This window comes from Ixodes scapularis, unplaced genomic scaffold (genome assembly GCF_016920785.2).
Source record: "Ixodes scapularis isolate PalLabHiFi unplaced genomic scaffold, ASM1692078v2 PGA_scaffold1__304_contigs__length_218370807, whole genome shotgun sequence".
In the NCBI taxonomy this organism is placed as follows: domain Eukaryota; kingdom Metazoa; phylum Arthropoda; class Arachnida; order Ixodida; family Ixodidae; genus Ixodes; species Ixodes scapularis.
In genome coordinates, this window is record NW_024609846.1 from 40,302,088 (window position 1) to 40,309,817 (window position 7,730).

General features: G+C 50.4%; 1 pseudogene; it reads right to left on the bottom strand.

Annotated features, from left to right (window-relative positions):
• Positions 1-2,029: 2,029 nt before the first annotated feature.
• Positions 2,030-4,113, bottom strand: LOC115317416 (annotated as a pseudogene).
• Positions 4,114-7,730: the final 3,617 nt, after the last annotated feature.

Here is a 7,730-nt window from a genome sequence, read left to right on the forward strand (position 1 = left end):
TAACGCTGGTTCCATATCATAGGTAAATCTATGATCTAAGTTAAATTGTGTTAAGTTAAACTGAAGATTGTTTAACTAGGTTGCATCACTATTTTAACTTAATATAAAATACTTGCGAACGTTCACAGTATTTTACAGACACATTGACTCATTTGTATATGATTCTCAATCATTATGCGATTTTTAATACGTCATTTAGGCCATGAGCATAAGAAACGCCTTTGCTTATTTTAAGGTTTTTCTGTTCGCATCTTGATGTCTAAAGAAGCGGAGCGTTTATTTTGTGTGCACTAAAGCCACTAAATACGCTTCTGAGTAACGAGACTTAGCCATCTTGTGGCTTGAAATCATGGTGGCCAGTTATCTGAAGCTTTATCTGAGATTGTAGGAATCGCTTTTTTGTCCTCCAGACATTTCAAAACAGTTCGCGAGAGCAAAATGATATAACATAAGCTTGCTAACACCGCATCTAAAGCTGAGGGAAGTCGCATTTTTCACTTATGGCTATCGACAGTTGCGTCTGCTCTGCACAAAGCACAAAGATCGCGGCGACCACAACAATACTGGGGAACAGAGTGCCGATACCCTAAACTTAGATCATTCAGTGACTCTAGTGTGCACTTTTGACAAACCGGGATGGCACACTTGAAAGCGACAGATTCCAAGATAGCAGGGGCTAAAGTAAGATGTGGTTGCAGGTGATATAAAGTAATTAGGATTGCGCGTTCATTTCACATTCGATATTTTATTACCTCTGCCTGTACTGAATCAACTCACACAAATGCTCGATGAAAGTAATTAAATCAGTGTTGAACGCTTTGCACCATGGCGCTTGCACGGCAGCCAAGCCTAGAGTATTAGCGTTTTGAAAGTGGTTTCGCGTGAAAAGCGGTCGAGCTATACTTTGCATCACCGTAATTAGGCAAAGAGCGAACACTACGGCCCTTTCGAGCCAATCAAAGCGACGGGGTGCAGCACGTGACTGCCCTTACCGAAGGTACAGTGGCGAGAGGCTAACCCAAGCATTTGGAGACAAGGCGAAGGAGGAACTGCCTCATTACCCGGGCCCTCTCTTTTGTGTCCCAGACATGTAGCTTTTCTCTCCGCAGAAAACTCGCCCGTTACTCCAAATTCGCACAAAAGCTGCCTTCCTCTTTCTCCCGCCAGTGGTTCTCAGCACTGCACGCAAGTAATGAGATAGCATATTGTCCCGTGCCTCCATCCTACGCACTGATTGGCTCGATGGGAACATATACCCTTCGCTGTTTGCCAGGTTATAAACGAAACATAAACATTCAAGTTCCCCTCCCGCCCCCTCCTCCCCCTCCTAAAAAAAAAAACAAAAAAAGAAAAGAAAAAGAAAAAAAAAAAAAAAAACGAGCGAACAGCACACAAAACGAGAAGCATAATCAGATATCAGCAGATAGATAACTGGCGCCTCACTTTTGAATCGTGCGGCGTCTCGCGCCTAGCGAGTTGGCACCGACCCCTGGTGGGAGCAAACGAAAATACCCTGCTCTTCGTGCGCTCTGCGTCCGCTGTGCTGCCCGGCTCTGAACCATCCTTGGTTCGGCCGATTTCGTCCAAACAGAATAAATGAGCTTCAGCGCTCGAGCAGTTTCTGAGTGCAATATTAGTGTTTCCTAATAACGGATGGACCTGGGGGTTAATCAAAGGGGCGATGCAGCATTTTTTGTAGTTTGCGCAAATACCGGTGGAGGGGGGTAGATAAGCAAAAAACATTAGTAACAACGAAAGGGAGGAAGGGGGTAGGTAAACAATAAACACTAATAACAACAACAGTATACACAGTCGGAAACGGAAAGAAACGCGAAAAGCAGGCCGACGGCCCCCAGCGCCACGCCGAAGCCCGGGACCTGCCGAGCTAGGACCGAACACATCCTACTCGAATGTGCCGGACCCCAGCCCGGCGCGTTCCAAGCCCCAGCGCAGCGCCGGCGGCGCCCCGAAAACCGTCGACCGGCCGCCAGCGCCCCATGCCGCCCCGACTGTACGTATACAACGAGGATTATGACAGCGAGTGGCGGCGATGACTGGCCACCTCTCGACAGAGGAGTTCCATTTCTTCACGTGACGTGGGCGCGCACTGGGTGAAGCTAGTAGGCAGTGAGCGCCAGTGCGCAATGGCCCTCACCGCGAACGACTGATGGCGTCTCTCCGTCCTGGCAAACACTGACTGCAAGATGCCCTACCGGTTTTCACGCACAGCGCCAGGGAGCACATCTGGTTGAATTTTCAAAACGTTAGCCAACAGTCTCACAGAAGCCCCCGCTCGTCGTAGACCTAGAGGCTGCCACCCGACGGTCTGTAGCATATCAACCGTTCGCATGTCCCAGTAACGGGCTAAGTTGGGGTGCGTCCGCCTCGTCAGGATGGTGTAGGCAGCTTTATGTTGCACACTTTCCAGCGCCGCCACAAGTTGTAATTGGTGCGGGTTCCATATTAGACTGCAGTAGTCCAGCTGTGGGAGCACGAATGCAGTGAAGAGCTGCCGCAAGGTCACGGGTCAGCCCTTTTAGACACACGGAGGCAGAAACCCAACTGTCGGCGAGCTTTCGAAGTCACCTCCCCAATGTGAGCAAAGAAGCGAAGCTGAGGGTCCAAAGTGACACCAAGCAGCTTCGGACTTGGCTTCCAGCTGAGGGTAGCACCGTTGAGGCACAGGTCGGGGGGGGGGGGGGGGGGGGGGGGGAGGGCAGCGGACGTCGGGCACAGGAGAACATCATGGCCGAGCCAGGGAGCCTTCCTGTGCGCGCGAAGCGCACATGAAGGCACCCTAGGCCGAGCACTTGCCAGCGTTTAGGGGCAGCCTATTCTGACAGGACCAGCCGTATACTGCCTCAAGGTCGTGGTGGAGCTGCTGCTGGTGAAAAGCGTGAGGTCGTCTGCGTAGAGCAGAGGCTTGCACTGTAGTGGCGCCACACCATTATTGATAAACACGTTGAAGAGGGTGGGATCAAGCTCACTGCCTTGAGGCACACCGGACAAGACGCCAACTGTATCAGACACAGCACCACGAAAGAAAGCACGCTGAGTACGTTCATGTAGAAAGTCTGTTAACCAGTTAAGGAGTTCCCCACGAAGACCAAAGGCAGAGAGCTTGCTTATGAGGATCTTGTAATCTACTCTTTCGAATGCCTGCCGGAAGTCCAACTGAGCAAGCACAGAGGGGGGGGGGGGGGGGGTATGACCATCCAGATAGTCACTGGCAGTGTGGACAAGAATAGCCAGGGCGGACTCGCAGCTGCGGCCGTGTTGATGCGCTGTCAATAGATTATGTTGCTCAAAGTGGAGCAAGCAGTGTTTTGTTTATTACGACGCCCCCCATACATGGTCCCGCTAACTACAGAGGTCGTGGAGATGAGGCGGTATGATGATGTAGTGTCAATTGGTGCATTGCCTCCTTTTCACAGGTTTCACTATGGCACGTTTCGAATGTCCTGGCACCTTTCCCACCGAGAGGAAGTTCCCGAAAAACTGGGTAAGGACCGGGCATAACCTGGTGGAGCAGGCTCGCAGGCATGCTGGGTGGATGCCGTCGGGTCCCGCGCTTTGGAAAACTTTGAGGCAGCACTGCGCCTCCTAGTGTCGTCCTCTGTGATCGTTGGCCTGGCAGGCAGGACAGAGTCGGATGCTTGGGTACTAGAAGTGCCGAGAGGCAGAGGCACATCTAAGTCAACATTGGGAGCCCACACAAAAGAGAAGTGGTCACTAAACAGTTGAGCTATAGTCTTCGGGTCACTAAGGACAGAGCCATCCTTTTCGAACTCCGGGACAGAGGAGGACTTGCGTTAGCTCTTCACATACGCCCAGAAAAGCTTGGGAGAGCGTGCAGCTTTCTCGGCAATCATCGTACTGTTTGTGGGCCGTACACACCAACTTCTTCAGTTCTCGTTGTGCCTTACGTGCTGCAGTAAGGACGTCTGGACGATTAGTCTTTTTGGCTTTTTTTAAGAGTTTCCCCTTTTTTTGGAGAAGCGTATAATATCTTTGGAGATCCAGAGGGTCCCCCCTCTGGATCTCCAAAGATCTTGGAAGATGCTTGGAAGGCACACAATCTACCTCGGTGGCACTCATCATGTCCAGCCACATGTTATAAGCATCATCTATATACGGATGGGGTGTCGAGGACCAGACTCGAAGGAGCGAAATGCAGGAAGTTGTTGAGGTGCGATAGGTTCATTTTGGAGAAGTTCCGAACCATTTCGAATAAAGGCCAGGCTTCGATAGCGTCAAGAGGCTTGAAAAGTGGACGGCGTTGTGGTCGGACCCAGCCAGACTCGGCTGGAGGAAACAATCAGTTATGAAGGGAAGGTTGCTTACGAACACGAGGTCTAGGAAGGAAGCTTTGTTTGTGATTGACCTGTACAAGGGTTCACTGCATACCTGAACAAAACCGGATGTTTCCATGACATCCAGGAGCGCATCGTCATGCGTGCTCAGCGGGACAAGTGCAGGGAGGTCGGACCAGTCTATGTGGGCAATTTAAATCACCAAAGACACAGATACAGGAGTACGCCGAAACGTCAACATGCCCAAGGGATTGCCCTAAGAGGTCGTAAGATGCAGTTCCCGTGGCACATGGGCAATGCATGCAGCAGAGCAACATCTTGCTCTTCCGATGTACGACTTCAGCAAAAACAGCTTCAAGGTCCTCTGACTCCAGGTCGCGTCTCCGACGGCAAGGCAGTTGACGGGGCACAACGATCGAAAACACCACCCCCACAAGACGCACGGTCCATCCTGCAGACGACATGCCTGGTGGTATCGATGAGCTGGCCGTCGTGGACAGACGGGTCGAGCCATGTTTCGCAAAGACCAAAGATCGTGTCCGGATCCGCCTCGACTAACACTTGAAAATCAAGTGTTTTGTTTTCCACTGAGCGGGCGTTTGAAAACCACACTGCGATACGGGAGCTTCCAGGCGAAGGGCCGACCGGGGCTAGCGACAAGGTAGACTGCTGAGGAGTGGCGTCCGCAGACTGGCTGCTCGGAATCAGAGGAAAAAGATCGTCATCCAGGGGTGCGAGTGCGCAGACTCCACGGAACCATTCGGCGGGTGAAGAGGAGAGTCCCCGGTAGGCTTTAAGTGACTGCAGCTCACACTTGCGTTGGTGCCAGGAATCGCATCTGTCACACTGTAGTGCAGCCACATTCTCGAGGACCGGCCGGCAACAGCGGGGGCAAGTGGGCCGCGGCCCAGGATTGGGACGAACGTCTCCGGCGAGGAGGAGCAGCAAGGTGACGAGTGGCTTCCGGGGAGAGTGGGTCGAACAGGTGCCGAGGGCATTCGTTTCTCCAGCCCCAGCAGGCCTAGTGAGAGTCACGGTAAAACCGGTATCCCGGGTGCCTATAACTTTTAAAATAAAGCGAAATTCGAGAGAAAAAAAAAAAGTTTCATTAAGTTACTACGTTCAGTGGGCTCGGGTTTGGTGCAAATTAAAAACCAGCAAAACGTCCTTGCAGGACCCCTTTAACAGCTCGCTGTAAAACCCTATGTGCCGAGAAACTGAGGGAGAGAAGGAGCCGAGAGTGCGTGAGGACATCAGAACGCCAAGTTCTGTTTGGAGTGATTAGCGGGTACTTAAATCTAGCAGCCTCTGTCTCCACCGCACTTGTCGAAGGCCCTCGATTGCGACAGCCAAACAACGGACGCCGAGTTTTAACGTTCTAACGTGTTCGACAAGAACAGTGAAGATAAAGACACCTAGCTTTAGGTCTACCCACTAATCTTTCCAATCAAATCTAGGCGTTCTGACATCCCCAAGCGCACTCGTCTTCTCCTCTAATCTCCTCCTCCCCCCCCCCCCCCCCCCCCGCCCCCAGTTGCGTTCCTGGTGCATGGACAAATGATAGCATGGCGGCCCGTCTGATGCCCCATGCTTGCAGGCACATGTAGCGGGCACGTGGATGTAGCTTTGGCAGCTTGCAATTGCACAGGCTTGCTCGCACAAACAAAAACACAACGATGTGCAGCTTTTTTTTTTTGTTACGTAGAGCCGTGTGGTATCACTATTTTATATGAAGGCTACAATGGGGGTGGTATTAATGAATCAAGTAATGTTTTGTGATATTGGTTGCCATGCAGCCACTTATGGTACCTGGTGGGTGCACCGTAGCCCCGTTGCAACCTATAGACAATTACAAGCACGGTGCCTCACTGGTGCCCAATGCATGCAAGCTTGCGCAGCCTGCGCGTGAACGTAGCTTTGGTAAGCTTGCAATTGCACGCACTTGCCTGCACGAGCAGAGATATGGCGGCGGCCAGATTTGAAAGTACAAATACTAAGATACGTGTGTATTAAGGCGCAAAATACAGCTACTGAGATACATTTCTCTTTTATGCAACGGGATATCCCTTAGGTACTTTTGCAAAACCAACGAAAAAGTATTCCGGAATATAGATACAGATACTTAGAGAAATACATTTGCTCCCGAACGGCGCTGGGTGGGGAGGGCGCAGTTCGTGGCGAATACGAATGGTAATTTATCCTTGTGGTACCTTTTGGGCTATTTTATGCTGCTTCCCCTACCTCGAACCCTTTATTTATCATAAATGCATCTAAAGAAAACATGTCACCCCCTTGAACCACATAGTTACAGAACGGTAAAAACTGCATACCACGCTTGACAACAGGCGTCCGCCCGAAATGAACCCTGTTTTGCCGGGGGGGGGGGGGGGGGGGGGCATTTTGAACTGTCGTATTATAAGCTTCCGAGTGACCCATAGTGCGGGGAGAATGGACAACAGGACCATACTGTTTCTTCACTCAACCCCTTTACAGAGTTCGCTCCGCTAAATTGGAAAGAGTGGAGGGCTTTGTGAGATGAGCGGATTTTGTTATTCTTGTCCGTAACCTTTTCTAAACCAACTGTTTTTATATATCGGTGATTAAGATGGGTCCTGTTTTAAAGCGGGTTCATATTATAAATTACGAAGCAACTCGCACCAAACCGACGTTTTTTATCTTTAAAATTTATTTTAAAAACGACAGCAAATGTAGCGAGACACCTAAGTCTGGCAAAGTATCGCCATACAAGCGATACATCTTAGGTGTATTTCATTACTGAGATACAAATACATTTTTCAAATGTATCTCGATACAGAGATGCAGATACTCAAATGTATCACTAAGATACTCTCGCGATACATTTGTATCGCGATACTTCTTACATTCTTAGAAAAAGGGGTATGGATAGTCCTCCCTTAGGGGAGGAACGGTCTTGTAACCTATGTTCCTTTAGAAAGGGAGAAACTTTCTTCTCTGAAGCACGGGAGCAACTAGTTCTTCCGTCGCCTGCATTTCATTATGGCGGCCCTGAATCGAGCAAATCGAGCTCAATAAGGCTTACCGAGGACGCTACGTCTCCTGTAAAGGACGAGAGGAGCAGCAAACAAACGCGCAACACGAGCTTTCAGCTAACTGTGTTTATTTCCGAAGCCAGATTCCCCCCCCCCCCCCCACATGTACAGAAACTTCCGTTTCGAAAGCGGTTACTCAGTCTTCTCGTTGACAGCACTGCGATGTTAAACGGAGACAACCGATACCCAGTTACTTCGCGCACTTTGCGTCTTACCTTTAGTGTTCCTCGAGTCACAATTCTTTCGTCAACCGCACATCACGGAGGAATGGAAAACCAATCCGCGAAACCAAAAGCCGCTCTCGAAAGAACAAACTCGAAGCCGCAGTTTATCGCGTAGCGTGAAA